This window comes from Lagenorhynchus albirostris, chromosome 20 (assembly GCF_949774975.1).
Source record: "Lagenorhynchus albirostris chromosome 20, mLagAlb1.1, whole genome shotgun sequence".
In the NCBI taxonomy this organism is placed as follows: domain Eukaryota; kingdom Metazoa; phylum Chordata; class Mammalia; order Artiodactyla; family Delphinidae; genus Lagenorhynchus; species Lagenorhynchus albirostris.
This window is the reverse complement of record NC_083114.1, coordinates 44,805,870-44,821,523: the sequence shown is the minus strand read 5'-3', so window position 1 is coordinate 44,821,523 and position 15,654 is coordinate 44,805,870. Positions and strand designations below refer to the sequence as shown.

At 43.0% G+C, this 15,654-nt stretch overlaps 1 long non-coding RNA gene across 1 annotated transcript in view; it reads left to right on the top strand.

The window, feature by feature from the left end:
• Positions 1-12,657, top strand: part of LOC132511144 (uncharacterized) — a 95,309-nt gene extending 82,652 nt beyond the window's left edge. Inside the window, exons 3-4 of the long non-coding RNA XR_009537530.1 lie at positions 5,021-5,264; positions 10,511-12,657. This is a non-coding gene — a long non-coding RNA (uncharacterized LOC132511144). The remainder of the gene's footprint in view (positions 1-5,020; positions 5,265-10,510) is intronic.
• Positions 12,658-15,654: the final 2,997 nt, after the last annotated feature.

Below are 15,654 nucleotides of genomic sequence, written 5' to 3'. Positions count from 1 at the left end.
ATCATTCCATTCTCTTCTGGCCTAAAAAGTTTCTGTTGAGAAACCTACTGATAAACTTATGAGGTACCCTTGTATGTAACTTCTCTCTTTTCTCTTGCAGCTTTCAAAATTCTTTCTTTCACTTCTGACAATTTAATGATAATGTGTCTCGGTGTAACCCTATTCAGGCTCAACCTATTTGAGGCCCTTTGGCCCTCATGGGTCTGGATGTCCATTTCTTTCCCCAGGTTTGGAAAGTTTTCAGCCACTATTGTCTTAAATATACTTTGTTCCCTTTTCTCTCCTCTTTCTGGAATTCTTATAATGTGAATATTGCTTCTGTTGTGTCCCATAGGTCCTGTAGGCTTTCTTCACTGTTCTTCATTCTTGTTTTCCTTTTGCACCTTTCAAATGTCCTGTCTTCTACGTCACTGTTTCTTTTTTCTGTGTGGTTGAGTCTGCTTCTGAAACTCTATTGAATTCTTCAGTTCAGTCATTGTATTTTTCAGCTTTAGGATTTGTTTGGTTTTTGATGGTTTCTATTTCTCTGAACTTCTGATTTTGTTCATGCATTGTTCTCCTAATTTCATTTAGTTTTCTAATCAGTTAAAACAAAAGTTTGGGTTTTTTTGCTGTCTGGGTGATTCTTCTAGTTAATTTTTTTTAATTGGAACATAGTTGATTTATAATGTGTTAGTTTCTGCTGTAGAGCAAAAAGTGAGTCAGTTATACATATATCCACTCTTTTTTAGATTCTATTCCCATATAGGTCATTACAGAGTATTGAATAGAGTTCCCTGTGCTATACAGTAGATTCTTATTAGTTATCTATTTTATATATAGTAGTGTGTATATGTCAATCCCAGTCTCCCAATTTATCCCCCCCTTTTCCCCCTTGGTAACTGTAAGTTTGTTTTCTACATTTGTGACTCAATTTCTGTTTTGTTAACAGATTCATTTGTACCATTTTTTTAGGTTTCACATATAAGCGATATCATATGATATTTGTCTTTCTCTGTCTGACCCTCTTCACTCAGTATGACAATCCACGTCGCTCCAAATGGCATTACTTCATTCTTTTTTATGTAGTTTTCTAATCAGTAGATTGGTATCACATTTCCATATGAAGAACAGCATTATTATAGCAAATAAATCATAGTTTGTTAATGACCAAATACACTTCCTTAAAAATAAACTACTATTTCCTTTTTGGTTAGTTTTTAATAATTACAAAGTGAAAAATACATTAACAGAATCAATAAACGATGTTCTACCTAACAAATTCCTTTTCTTGGATCCTCAGTAGGTAATATTTTTCTAGTTATAAACTCTTTTCTGGCCTGTTTAAAAGGCAAATTTAAATAGCACAAAGAAATTCTAAAACACTGAAAGAAGAGGCTAGTGTTTTATGTGCTATGAAACATGCTTGATAAACTGCACCTGTGAGGATTTCCAGTTGTATATGTGTGCACATGGGTGCACAGTGAAATTCACTGCCTGAGAGAATGGGGATGTATAACACAGCTTTTTAAAAAACTAGTAAACAGACACACTAAGATATTTAGGAACCGTGTCCTTAAACATAAAGACCTATATAGGACATAGGGAGAAACACCTCAGTTTTAGGAACTGGGTAGGCCTAATTTTGAATCCCAGCTCCACTACCAGCCAATTATAACTCCTCTGAGCTTCAGTTTTCTTACCCATAAAGTGGTGGTAAGAATACCTAAGTAGCAGAGGTGTCATGAGGATTAAATGAGACTAAACGTTAGGGACTTATGGTTAGGAATCAGGCTTTCACTCATCACCACAGCCAGGGATGTCTGTCTGCTTTCCTGCCTCCATCCACTCTTAAGGGGGTAATGTGGTCTCAAAGAGCATGAGTTTTGGAGTCAGTTCAATTCCAGCTAGGAGTCCTGGCTTTGCTTCTTAAAAACTTGTGATCTCAGGCAAGTTAATGTCCCTGAGCCTCATCAGAGATAAGGATACCCACCACATTTAGATTAATGTGCAGATTCATTCATATGGTTATATTTAGCTCCTACCACAGCAACTGGTAGGATATAGTCAATGCAAACTGTATTGCTACAGCACGTGCTTCTTAAATGTGAATGACCTTACATGCCGTAGGTAAATGGGGAATTGGTATAACATGGAAGTCATTTTGGTTCCTATGCAATTTTTTTTCTAGCATGTTAATATTCTGAAGCAACCAGAGGCAAGCTTTCTCATAATAATTACCTTTTTTTTTTTTAATTTTTGGCTATGTTGGGTCTTCGTCGATGCATGCGGGCTTTCTCTAGTTGTGGCGAGCGGGGGCTACTCTTCGTTGCAGTGCGCAGGTTTCTCATTGGGGTGGCTTCTCTTGTTGCAGAGCATGGACTCTAGGCACGCAGGCCCCAGTAGTTGTGGCACGTGGGCTCAGTACTTGTGGCTTGCGGGCTGTAGAGCACAGGCTTAGTAGTTACGGTGCATGGGCTTAGTTGCTCCACAGCATGTGGGATCTTCCTGGACCAGGGCTCGAACCCATGTCCCCTGCATTGGCAGGCAGATTCTTAACCACTGCGCCACCAAGGAAGTCCCAGTAACTACCTCTTTAATAAGAGAAAACCTTAGCACTCTGTGAAGGCCTTAAGGAAAAGCTGCCTTTTTTAGCTGCAGAAAGCAACTGATTCAGTGACTTTAAGAATTACTATTATCCTCACATTGTGCTTTCTAGAGAAGCTGAGGGTACTGATGATGAGTCTGTGAAGACATTTCCCTTTAAACTAGGAGAGATTAGTGAAGAACACTACTCCTTAAATCACGTTTAATTTTGATGAAACTGATCCCTATTAGAAATGAATGTCCTCCAGGACTTATATCTCAAAAGAAGCCCCAGGGCTCAAGGGCAGAATGCAGCCTGCAAATATTCAAGCTAAGGTTTAGTGGGGGCTAATATTTTGCTAATGTTGACATTGTTTTTGTTTGTTAGTGCTTGGGTTACAAAATTGCATAGGTTTTTTTGAGTGGTCTGCCCAGCCCTATTTTTTTCCCAGCAGCCCAGTTTTTTTCAGTGGGCTATTTTGTAGACCGTGGAGCTTTTCAGGAACACATAGGTAGTGTTACAGCAGGGACATCTGTATACGTTCCCTTTCCCTCTAATGTTTATTTCTGAACAAAATCTAAGCAATACAAAATGTAATAATGAAAACAATGGCTCACATTTATTGTGTACTCTTTCCAAATGAGTCAACCCTCATTTAATTCTCAACAATCCTGTGAACTAGGGGCTGCTGTTACACCCATTTTATAAATGCGGAAACAGATGTATAAATAACAATTTATAATTTGTAAATTATAATTTAATATAAATTATAAATTTATAGATTTATAAATGAGTAAACTGAGATTAACTTGCCCAAGGTCACACAGCTAGAAAGTAGTAGAGTGAGAATTTAAAAACCGGTGCATTTTCTGTGCATTGAACCACACATCATATTGTTTTGTCAGTCTTTCAGCACACCTGGGATTATACTTAAATTGTTTAATTTTACAGGCACTGCCCTATTTAGACAGGCCATGTAAAGGAAAGCTGTTAGTAATTCACAGCTATTTACATTTCACAAGACTTGTGTTCCATTCCAAGAGATCAGGCTCATCAATTATTTGCATTTGGTAACATGTTAATTATACAGATAATTAGCCTTGAGACTAGACTTGAACATGAAAGTATAATGAACAGTTTTGCTAATTGCTCTTTTCTGTTATGGACAGTCCTTGATCTGAAGTATTAACAGCTCCAATATTCAGCTTGCTAAATTCTCCTAACTTTCACTTCGTGGAAAAGTCCAAATCAAGGATGACAACTAGATTTCCTCTGTCATGCCAACTCTAACCCGTTGATCATGACTACTGCGAGCACTGTGTTGAGAAGCTTTGGAGGGGGCGCGGCATCTGGGCCCCAGGGGCATTGCGTGGTGATAGACGAGTCTGTTCACCACAGGTGAGTGTGAGTTCACAGCCTGTGAGCCAGAGATCTGCCATCTCTGGCCTTGGAGGTCATAGCTTCTTACTTCCTGCTCCCTCGGACGATCCTACGAGTAAGCTGTGTTCTGGGCTAGGAGTATCAAAATGAACCAGACATGGATTGTCTCCTAATGAGAAAGGCATAAATGGCCATACACAAATTAAAAGGTACTAAGTGCTCTAAAAGCAATAGATAGTGTGACACAAGGGATCAGAGGAGAAAATGCATTGTTTATAGTAACAGGGAGGCTGGGGCAGAGATGGATCAAGTGTCCCCCCTTTGAGGTGAGCCTTACAGGATAGGTAGCAATGGGTGGGGGCTGAAGTGAGGAAGGCTCAGCGTTTTTTCCCTTTTTTGGGCAGATGATGAATCACCTGCTGTAGAGAAAAGAAGGAAATGTGAAATAGGGGCACGTACAAGGGAAGAATTCAGTGTGCCTGGAATGTAGGAAAATAAAGGAAGGTAAAGTCGGGAAACAAGGGCAGGCCCAGGTTGCGAAGGGCCTGGGAACACCAGATTAGGAATGCTTTAGAACAATATCTCTCAAGGTGTGTCCACAGGATGTTCATAGTTTTCACGTAATAAAAGGATCCTGTTGTCAACTGTTACTGGATTAAAAACAGGTTTCTATATCACAGGAGTTTGAGCTTCTAAAATGCTAATGTACACTATGAATTTCCAAGAGGGACTTGCAGTTTGCAAAAATCATAGTGATCACAGAATGTTTTTCTTGGAGCACCTCATGAGGTTAGGGTTCTGCGGGAGCTTTATGCAAGGAATGATACCCACAGAGTACATATTCAACATTACCTGCTAATTGACCAACTGACTGATCTTCTAGGAACCTGTACTAGTGTTACAGGGATACAGAGAAAATTATTTGCCCCGGAGGAGGCATCAACCCCCTCCCTCCCTCTCTGTTATCCCTTCTGCTTTATTGTCATAAGGATCTGTCTTCAGCCAGGCTCAGTTGTACTACTCTCGCTCCTGAGGCTCAGATCCCCTTCCTGATAAAGCCTTGCCTTGTTTCAGGGCTCTGAGGGTGCCCTGTTTTAAATCGCCTATCTGTCATCCTGGAGCCCAGACGTGCTGCCTGCCTTGCCCTCAGCTGCCTGATGTCCCAGCCCTCCTGGACTCTTTCTTAGCCACTGCTCTGACGTCCACATACTTGGAGTGCTTCCTGTCCTCCTGGTAAACCTTGAGATATCCCGCCTCCAGCCGGTCACAGCCCTGGGGTGACTGTGGATCTGGCTTCTGCTACCTGTTCAGAAATGAGGTACCTGTGTGCTACCTTCTGGGGGAGCTGAGTTCATGTGTGTCTGGTAAACATCCTTCTTCCGCCTTTCCTGGTTGTCACTGCTTCCAGGTGAGATTCCATCATTCTGCTTGGGAGGGATGAGCAAGCAACCTCTAAGTGTATCATTTAATTATCCCCTGCGGAAGAGAAAAATTCTAGCAGTGACACATTAGAGCTGCAACCCTGAGAGGCTTGAGTCAGGTGGGATCCCCCGACAATCTAGAAGGGGCAGTGAAACCTCTAAGTGTTTAGAGCTCATCCGGCCCTTCTGGGTGTTGAACAAGAAGCCAACGGGGGTGAGATCAAATGAGGCTGGGTGAGTGGGCAGAACCTTGGCAGATAAACTTTGCTGAGAATAAGGGCGTGACAGGGAGGAAAAGTACGAACTATAGAAGGTGAGACGCTGCCCACTACAAACCAGCTGTTGTGACCCAGAAAAAGGACTTGGGGTTCAGTGCAAGAGTGTGCAGCAAAGACTCTGGCCCCCAAAGTCCTACCAGTTTTGCAAAATTGTTAGGAAGAATGAGGAACAAAAACACACAGAAAATATTACCTTTATAGGGAACGTATAGCTCCGGTTGATGCATTATAAGAAAGAAAGAATGGAGGTGACAAGGCATTTGAAGTGGTCCAAACTAGACAGGCTTCTGTTTGAGGCCAGCGTGTTTTCCAAATGGCTGTAGTGCTTGTCTTTAACAAGACAGATGGTTCTTCTGACTGTCTAACGCAGGGTTTCTCAAGCTCGGCATACTGGCACTGTGGGCAGGATACTTCTTTGGTGTTGGGGGCTGTCCTTTGCCTAAACATCGTAGGATGGTTAGCAACACCTCTGGTCTCTGCCCCCTGGTTATCAATAACATCCCCCTCCCCCACCACTATGACAACCCAAAATGTCTGCAGACCTTGCCAGATGTCACCTGGGGGGCAAAATCATCCCTGGTTGAAAACCACAGCTGTAACTCAAGGGGGCTATATGGTCTCCTTGCCTTTCTACCCAAAACCCAACAAACCAATTCACTCCTCCCAGGAATGTCAGCCAAGGAGAAGTGGTCCAGTGACACCTGTGGGTGGAGCCTGGCTTTTCTGGTTTGGGGGAGGGAATGCAGCACACAGATTGCTGGCCCTGCACTTACTTGATGCCCCCACAAGACGTGAAAAATGTAGAGCTTTCAACGTGCAGATGGCTCGCGCTGCTTAATTTCCAGCCGAAAGCATGCTAACATTTTCCTCCCTCTCTCTGCCTGCAAGCCCGCCAGGAGCAGTGAAGGCATTAACAGGGAGCGGTTGCCCTTTCCCGCATCCTTATTGCACACTATTTTATTCTAAAGAGACAAAGTAGAAAGAATGTAACATATGATTCTGACTACACTTTTTTTTTTTTTAACTGTCTGCTTTTCCTAGTGACTAGAGCATAGGAGCTGGTTGCTAAGCAACTGGGAAACTGCAGGCTCCTGTACTGGCCATGCTGGTTTCGGAAATGAGCCATAAAAGGAATTCCCCAGTGAGAAGGGATCCCATACCATTGCCTGGTTGCCATGGACACCATATATAAGTGATGGATCCTGGGTTATAGGCCCTGCTTAAGAAAAAATGTTACCCCTGTTTAAGGCTTGAATGGTATAAGAAAGGGATGGAAGCTGTCTTCCTCCACATTATCCACGTGGGCACTTCCCGGCCTCTTCCCCACGTGCTCCCCCTAAAGAGAGGTCTGAATCTAAGTGGCTGAGACATTCCATCCAATTTCAGCTCTGCTCTTATTTAATATGTTCCAGTCTTTGCTAGCGTTGGAAGGGAGTCTGCAATCTGGAGAACAAATTTTTAAGCAAGAAAAGATGCCTCGGGTGGCAGACAGGCTATCATCCACCCCTGTTTGGGGGCCACACAGCGCCCAGATCAAGCACAAGGGCAACTCTCCCTGTTCACAGGTTCTATTGGAATTTTGCAAAACGAGATTAGTGGGGAAAAAGACAATAGCTGTGACTCCAAAATGAAATTGGCATGTCATGCAGAGCGAGGCACACAATGGGCCGCTGCAATTCTGTCAGAAATTAGAAACAGACTTCAGATAATAGGAGTGAAAAACGTGAGGCAAATTTAAAGACGTGGAGCTTAACATACAAAGATGTGCGGGTTTAACCGGGCTTCATACACTAAACAGTAGAAGAGATGGGCCTTGTTGTAACCTCACAGGCTACATCTTCACGGACAGAAGACTTGAGACACTAGACTCTAAGCCCAAAGCCTCCCAGATGAGGAGACTGAAGCCCAAACAGTAGCCCCGATTTGCTCAAGGTCATAGAAGACACACATTTCTGAGTGGGGGTCTGTAAAGGACAACTCTGCATTTTTAATATTGCTGCATAAAAAATTACCCCCAAACTTAGCAGCTGAAAACAACACAAACATTTCACTACTATATATAAAATAACCAATAAGGACCTACTCTATAGCACAGGGAACTACACTCAATATTTTGTAATAACCTGTAAGGAAAAAGAATCTGAAAAAAATATATATGTATAACTGAATCACTTTGCGGTACACCTGAAACTAACACAATATTGTAAATCAACTGTACTCCAATTGGAAAATAAAAGTTATCTTACAGTTTCTGTGGTTCAGGAATCCAGGAGCATCTTAGCTGGGTGCCTCAGACTTGGGGTCTCTCACCGGCTACAGTCAAGATATCGGAGGGGCTGCAGTTGTTTCCAGGCTCCACGGGGGGAGGATTACTCACGTGGTGGTTAGCAGACCTCAGGTACTTGCTGGCTGTTGGCTGGAGATTTCAGTTCCTCGTTACATGGGCCTCTCCGTAGGTCAGTTTACAACATGGCAGCCAGCTTCCTTATAGTCAAAGAGCACCTAAGGTGGAAGCCAAAGCTTTTTTTAACCTAAGCGTAGAAGTGATGTCCTATCATTTTGGTCATATTTTATTCATTAGAATTGACTTACAAGGTCCATCCTGTACCAAAAGGGAAGGGATTCCACGAGGGCATGGAGACCAGTAGGTGGGGACCACTGGCCATTGCAGAGGCCGCTGACCACAATAACCAAGTATGCTTCCAGGATCCAAGGTGGCAGAGGGGAGAGCAAGGGGGCCTAGGAAGGGGCAGCTCAAGGGAGGTGATAGATAAATACGAGGAAAAGAAATATATAGTAGCAGAGAAGAGAAAGAGAACCTGGTAGAATGGGAACAGAGAAATGGTGGAGGAAGGGAATCAGGGAGTTGGAAGGAGGGACATAAGCTGTAAGAAAAGAGAAAATAGTTCCTAGGTTTTGGCACCAAAAACAAACAAGAGAAGTGAAAATAGGATGGAGGATGAATTGGGAGTGGCAACAGGGGAAGAGAGCTGGGAAGCAAGGAGCAAAGAGCTCAAGCAGACAGTGTAAGAGCCCTGAGGGCACAGGGTCTCGTTCCTCAGATCCCCACAGAGCCTTGCACTATCTTCAGCAGGTATTCAGAAAACTTTGTGGCACCAAACATTTACTTCTCCTGAATCCAGTGAGAAATTCTGCTGCTTTCTTAACTAACTTCATGCAAAGTGAGAAAAGACTGGCTCTCTCTCAGCCCAGCTCTTGACTCCCTGTTTGACTCTGGGTCAGTGACTTAACCATTCTGGAATGTAGGATCCTTATCAGCAAAATAGACAGGTTGGCTGGATGATCTTTAAAGCTTTTTCTAGCTCTGAAACCTCACAAATTACATATCAGGGCCTAGAATTAGGAGTCAGAGTAGAAAAAGTCCATGGATCTGTTACAGATACAGGCTGCCACTTAGGTCTGACACAAAACTGAGCTGAATTCCATTTTACCAAGATGGTAGGCCATCAATATGCATCTCAAGGGAAGTTCAGCTCCACTCTTTTGTGGCATCTGTGTGCCATAGAGACTCCATGAGCTTAATTCTCCTCAGCACCAAGATCCCCCTCTGATGCTGTGTTAGGAACTTAGACTCATCAACCCTCAAAACAGTAGGAAACCAACCAGGGCATGATTGGTTCAGCTGCCAGAGTGCCATTAGGAATAAAGACAGTAGCAGGAGTCACCAGGAACACGAGGGTCCAGGGCCTCCAAGATATGGGAGTTAGGATGCCTGGATTTAATCACTCTTTTCAGTTGTCAGTGTTTGGAGCTGGTACCTATGAATAAAGGACAGCACCCCATACCTCTGTTTGACCCCTGCCCTCTTGGGCAAGTTACAAGTGGTCTGCCTGCCACACCATGGTCCATGAGGTAACAAAGGATATACAGGCACTTTGAAAAAGCATCTAAGATTAGCCTTTGCTAATCACGGCAATCCACTGATGGTGGAATAAAAACAATCTCGAGAATAAAGGCTGTATATATTTGCTTCTATATCCTCCATCCACTGAAGATGACGGATGGGAGCATTTTGAAAAGGCTTGATATTAATCTATTGGTCGTGGCCACTGGTTCCATTTCCTAGTATTTCTGTATAAAGAAAATATTTTGAAGGAAAGACTTCACTTTCCTAATAATAAGTCTCTCAGAACCTTTTCTGATTTGCAGAAAATGCATCTAGAAGACACTTACCGATAAAGAAGAGTTGTTGCAGTGACACTCAGGAGCAATGGAGAAGCCACCTCCTCACACACATTCTGAGAATCCAAGTGTAGCAGATGTGCTGGTGTCCTGCCCACAGCCGTTTACGTTTCAGCCACTTACATTTGTCTTGGCTTCCAACTGCCAGCATTTACCATCCAAGAGCTTTCTTGGATTTCGATAGCCCCTCCCCAAGTAGAAGGTAGAGCGCTAGGATATTATTACCCACCTGCTCCCCAGAAGCAGCCCTCCAACAGTGACTGAGGGAGCCAGTATATAAACGCCCCAGGTTCTTCGCCCTCAGGTGGCACAAATCTGAGGTGTGTCTTTCCACTGTTTCCTAGAGACCCCCCGCAGGACTGAGCAGCCCTTGCCTAAGTAGTAACCTGCTCCATGACATACCTTGTGTTGACTTTCCTTCCCTTCCCACTATCAATTCCCTCTCCTACTGGTGTTCCCTGGCATGAACTCCCTAATACACCATTTGCACTTAAACCCTTATCTCAAGGTCTGCTTCTAGGTGAACCCAAATTTCTGCTAGGGCAATAGGAAGGAACAGGAAAAAAAAAAAAAAAAGACTTATTTAAGAAGGATTTCTGTAAGCACTGTGCTCCCCTGGTGCATTTAAGAGTTTGTTTACCGCTCATTACCTTCCTTTACAGAAACGCTATGGGACAGATTAGGTAAGAAGTGCTACCAGCGAAAGACGGGCCAGAAATGAAGATGAAGCATCTCTGAAATGGTCAAGGAGGTTGCTAGGAGTATTGACTCGATTTACAAAACTTCTGTTTACAAAACTTCTGTTTACTCACGACTTTCCCAGTAGGAGAAAGGCAGGATGCCTGTAGTGATAGCCAACTGCAGCATCCCTAGAGACGCATGTCCACGGAGTCATCCGGAAAAACACACTGGGGACAAGGGGCTTTTCAGAGGAGACAGTGCTGGAGCTTGGCGGTACCCACACTGGATTGTCTGGTTTTCCTCCAGCAGCATTTGGTCCCGAGGCTGCCCCGCGGCAGAGGAGTGGGGGCAGGGAGAGCCGAGACACCAAAGCTTGAAGGGCAGCTGAATAGGAAGCAGCTTACAGCATGTGGGCTCAATTTTCCTCAAAAAGCTCATAATATAACTGTCAAAAATGGCACTATGAACCCCAATTGTAAGGTAATTATGTTCAGTCCCAAATTCAACACAATAAACGTTATTTGCTCGCAAGCCCTAGCAACCATCTCATAAGGGGGAGAAAAATACTGTACAAAAAACAAAATGTAAACTCACAAGGCAGTAATAAAACAGGCACACAACTATTCATTTCAAGTCTATTTTGAAAAGCCTTTGATAATACCAGTAATTCCCCATAAAGCTCATAGTCTCCTGCCACAGTTCCCTGCTGGAGATAGAAAAAGGTTTTGCTGTTCTACAGTCATTCCATTTAAGGAGATAAAGTCCACTTTCTTTCCCAATTTTAAATGTTTTTCATTCTTAAAAAAAAGTTAAATCCCTAACCACCTCTATCCAGCTAAGCCTACCACCTAGGCAGGGCTCAGGGGCAGTATCCATGTGACTACTTCTTGTTTTGCACAACAAAATTCATTCAGTGGTCTTAACAAGGTGCTTAAATGGAGTCCAAGAGCCTTGTCCACAAGGTACTGAAACGTTCCCCAAAAGGTAGAAAATTCAACCAACCGTCTGCCCATTTCTAAATATTCTGATGCTTCTGAGCACGCAGGCCAGGTGGTCTCCCTTTTACATCCTGGCTGACACGAGGGAGGCTGAGCAACTCCTCTGGGCACCGCTGGCAGGTGTACCTACAACAGAGGAAGGAAGGGGTAGGGGCTTGAGATACACCTTTGGTTGTAAGAACAGAAACCTACTTAGACAAGTAAGAGGGTGATGGTTATATCCTCTCATGGACCCTGAGGAAAAGCTGAGCAGTCGGGCCTTGGGGAGAGCGGGAACCAGCAGCAATTTTGGTGGGGGAGTGAAGTGGCAGGGAAAGGACAGGCAGGGCCGTGTACAGGGACAGAGGCCCCTAGAAGGGACTGGGCATGTGGGTAATTAGTCCCTTTAATACAGGAAGACAGAAAGGAAAAGAAAGAAGAACAGAAGGTGGGGGATGAAGTAAAATAATAGGAACCAAAGTGAAAAGGAAGATAAGCATAAACTGAGGAGTGAAGAAATGTCATCAACAAAAGTTTCAGCCAGCAGTCAGCAGCTCCCTGGTGCTGAAGGTCAGCCCGTCCCCTTCAATCAATCAACTAAAGCTTAGACTCTGCCTACTGTCCGAGCCCCTTCATGGACATGCATGTACCCACAGCTTAAGAGTCCCCTAATTTTGTTGTTTGGAGAGACACTTCTTTGGGAAACAACCCCAGTGTTCTTATTTGCTGCAAGTAATAATAAACCCTTCATTCTCCCGGGGCGGGGGTGGGGGGATCAGCTGTCCCTAATGTAGAACCAGCCTGTGTAGTACTGCAAATACAAAGCCCTTCTAATTTACCCACGTTGGTCATTCTGATTTACATGATTTATATTCTGATTTTACGGACTAACTGTAAAGAGAGAAAGTTGTATTCATTGAAAGGATGTGTATGATCTCGAAGAAGTCCACGTACTTTTCACGCTTCAGTTTTAAAAACTTGGCTTATACATACAATAAACGTAATCCGTAATTGTATTGGGGGCACACTGATGTTTCTTGCTACAACTGATGTGAACATCAGTTTACTTCACTAGGTTTATCTTTACATACATGGCATCAATTCTTTGTCCCAAGGTGTATGCCCTAAACTTTAATAAATCGTTGTTTCAATTCCACTTCAACTTTATCAGAAACGTTTCCTGAACACCTATGATGTTAAAAGCACTGTTTTAAGCACTTATGTTGTTACAAAGTCGAATAAAACATAGCCCTGTCTTTATGGATCTTGTCATTTGAAAGTGGAGGAAGTGAGTGGAAGGGGAATTAGGCACAATCCCCTATAGACATAAATCCCCTAATTTATGTCTATAAATTAGACCTATACACAAGTGACTATAAGACAAGACTATGTCTATACTACTCTACCCAGCAAGGCTCACGTTCAGATTCAGCAGAGAAATCAAAAGCTTTACAGACAAGCAAAAGCTAAAAGAATTCAGCACCACCAAACCAGCCTTACAACAAATGCTAAAGGAACTTCTCAGGGTTGGGGGGCAGTGGAGGGGAGGCCACAACTAGAAACAACAAAATGACAAATGGGAAAGCTCACCAGTAAAGGCAAACATAAAGTAATAGTAGGAAATCACCCCCACACAAATATGATATCAAAACCAGCAACTGTGAGGAGTACAAATGCAGGAAATGGGAATTGCATTTGAAATTAAGAGACCAGCAACTTAAAACAACATTGTATATATACAGGCTACTGTATCAAAAACCTCATGGGAAATGCAAACCAGAAAACTACAATAGGTACACAAACAAAACAGAGAAAGCAACCCAAACACAACGCTAAAGATGGTCATCAATCCACAAGAGAACAAAAGAGGAAGGGAAGAAAAAAGAGCTACAAAAACCTAAAGCAATTAAGAAAATGTCAATAGGAACATATATATTGATAATTACCTAAATGTAAATAGATTAAATGCACCAACCAAAAGACAGACTGGCTGAATAGATACAAAAACAAGACCCATATATATGCTATCAACTAGAGACTCACTTCAGACCTAGGGACACATACAGACTGCAAGTGGAAAAAGATATTACATGCAAATGGAAATCAAAAGAAAGCTGGAGTAGCAATACTTATATCAGAAAAAATAGACTTTAAAATAAAGACTGTTACAAGAGACATGGAAGGACACTGCATAATGATCAAGGGATCAACCCAAGAAGATATAACAATTGTAAATATACATGCACCCAACATAGGAACACCTCAATATATAAGCCAAACGCCAACAGCCACAAAAGGGGAAATAGTAACACAATAGTGAGGGACTTTAACACCCCACTTACACCAATGAACAGATCATCCAGACAGAAAACTATTAAGGAAACACAAGCCTTAAATGACACATGAGGGCTTCCCTGGTGGCACAGTGGTTGAGAGTCCGCCTGCCGATGCAGGGGACACAGGTTCATGCCCCGGTCCGGGAAGATCCCACATGCTGCGGAGTGGCTGGGCCCGTGAGCCATGGCCGCTGAGCCTGCACGTCTGGAGCCTGTGCTCCGCAACGGGAGAGGCCACAACAGTGAGAGGCCCGCGTACAGCAAAAAAAAAAAGAAAATGACACATGAGACCAGATAGACTTAACTGATATTTATAGGACACTCCATCTGAAAGCAGCAGAATACACTTTCTTCTCAAGTGCACATGGAACATTCTACAGGACAGATCACATCTTGGGCCACAAATCAAGCCTCGGTAGATGTTAAAACTTGAAATCATATCAAGCATCTTTCTGTTCTGACCACAATGCTATGAGATTAGAAATAAATTATAGGAAAACTGTAAAAAACACAAAACATGGAGGCTAAACAATGTTACTAAACAACCAATGGATCACTGAAGAAATCAAAGAGAAAAAAAAATACCTAGAGACAGGGGCTTCCCTGGTGGCACAGTGGTTGAGAGTCCACCTGCCAATGCAGGGGACACGGGTTAGGGCCCTGGTCTGGGAGGATCCCACGTGCCGTGAGGCAGCTGGGCCCATGGGCCGTGGCCACTGAGCCTGCGCGTCCGCAGCCTTTGCTCTGCAGCGGGAGAGGCCGCAGTGGTGGTGGGGCCCGCGTATCGCAAAAAAACCCCAAAACAAACAAACAAAAAAATACCTAGAGACAAATGACAACAAAAACACGATGATCCAAAACCTATGAGATGCAGCAAAAACACTTCTAAGAGGGAAGTATATAGCAATACAGTCTTACCTCAGAAAACAAGAAAAATCTCAAACAACTTAACTTTACATCTAAAGCAACTAGAGAAAGAAGAACAAACAAAACCCAAAGTTAGTAGAAGGAAAGAAATCATAAAGATCAGAGCAGAAATAAATGAAATAGAGACAAAGAAAACAATAGAAAAAATCAATGAAACTAAAAGCTGTTTCTTTGAAAAGATAAACAAAATTGATAAACCTTCAGCCAGACTCATCAAGAAAAAGAGGGTGAGGGTGATGGCTCAAATCAATAAAATTAGAAATGAAGGGGCTTCCCTGGTGGTGTAGTGGTTAAAAATCCACCTGCCCATGCAGGGAACAGGAGTTCAATCCCTGGTCCGGGAAGATCTCGCATGCCGTGGAGCAACTAAGCCCATGAGCCACAACTACGGAGCCTGTGTGCTGCAACTACTGAAGCCTGCGTGCCTAGGGCCTGTGCTCTACAACAAGAGAATCCACCACAAGGAGAAGCCCACGCACTACAATGAAGAGTAGCCCCCACTTGCTGCAACTAGTAAAAGCCCGCACGCAACAATGAACACACAATGCAGCCAAAAAAAAGAAAAGAAAAACACATTTACAAATGAAAAAGAAGTTACAATGGACACCACAGAAATACAAAGGATCATAAGAGACTAGTATAAGCACTATATGCCAATAAAATGGATAACCTAGAAGAAATGAACAAATTCTTAGAAAGGTACAACATTCCAAGACTGAGCCAGGAATAGAAAATAGAAACAGACCAATCACAAGTACTGAAATTGAAACTGTTATTTAAAAACTTCCAACAAACAAAAGTCCAGTACCAGATGACTTCACAGGTGAATTCTATCAAACATTTAGAGAAGAGTTAACACCTATCCTTCTGAAACTCTTCCAAAAA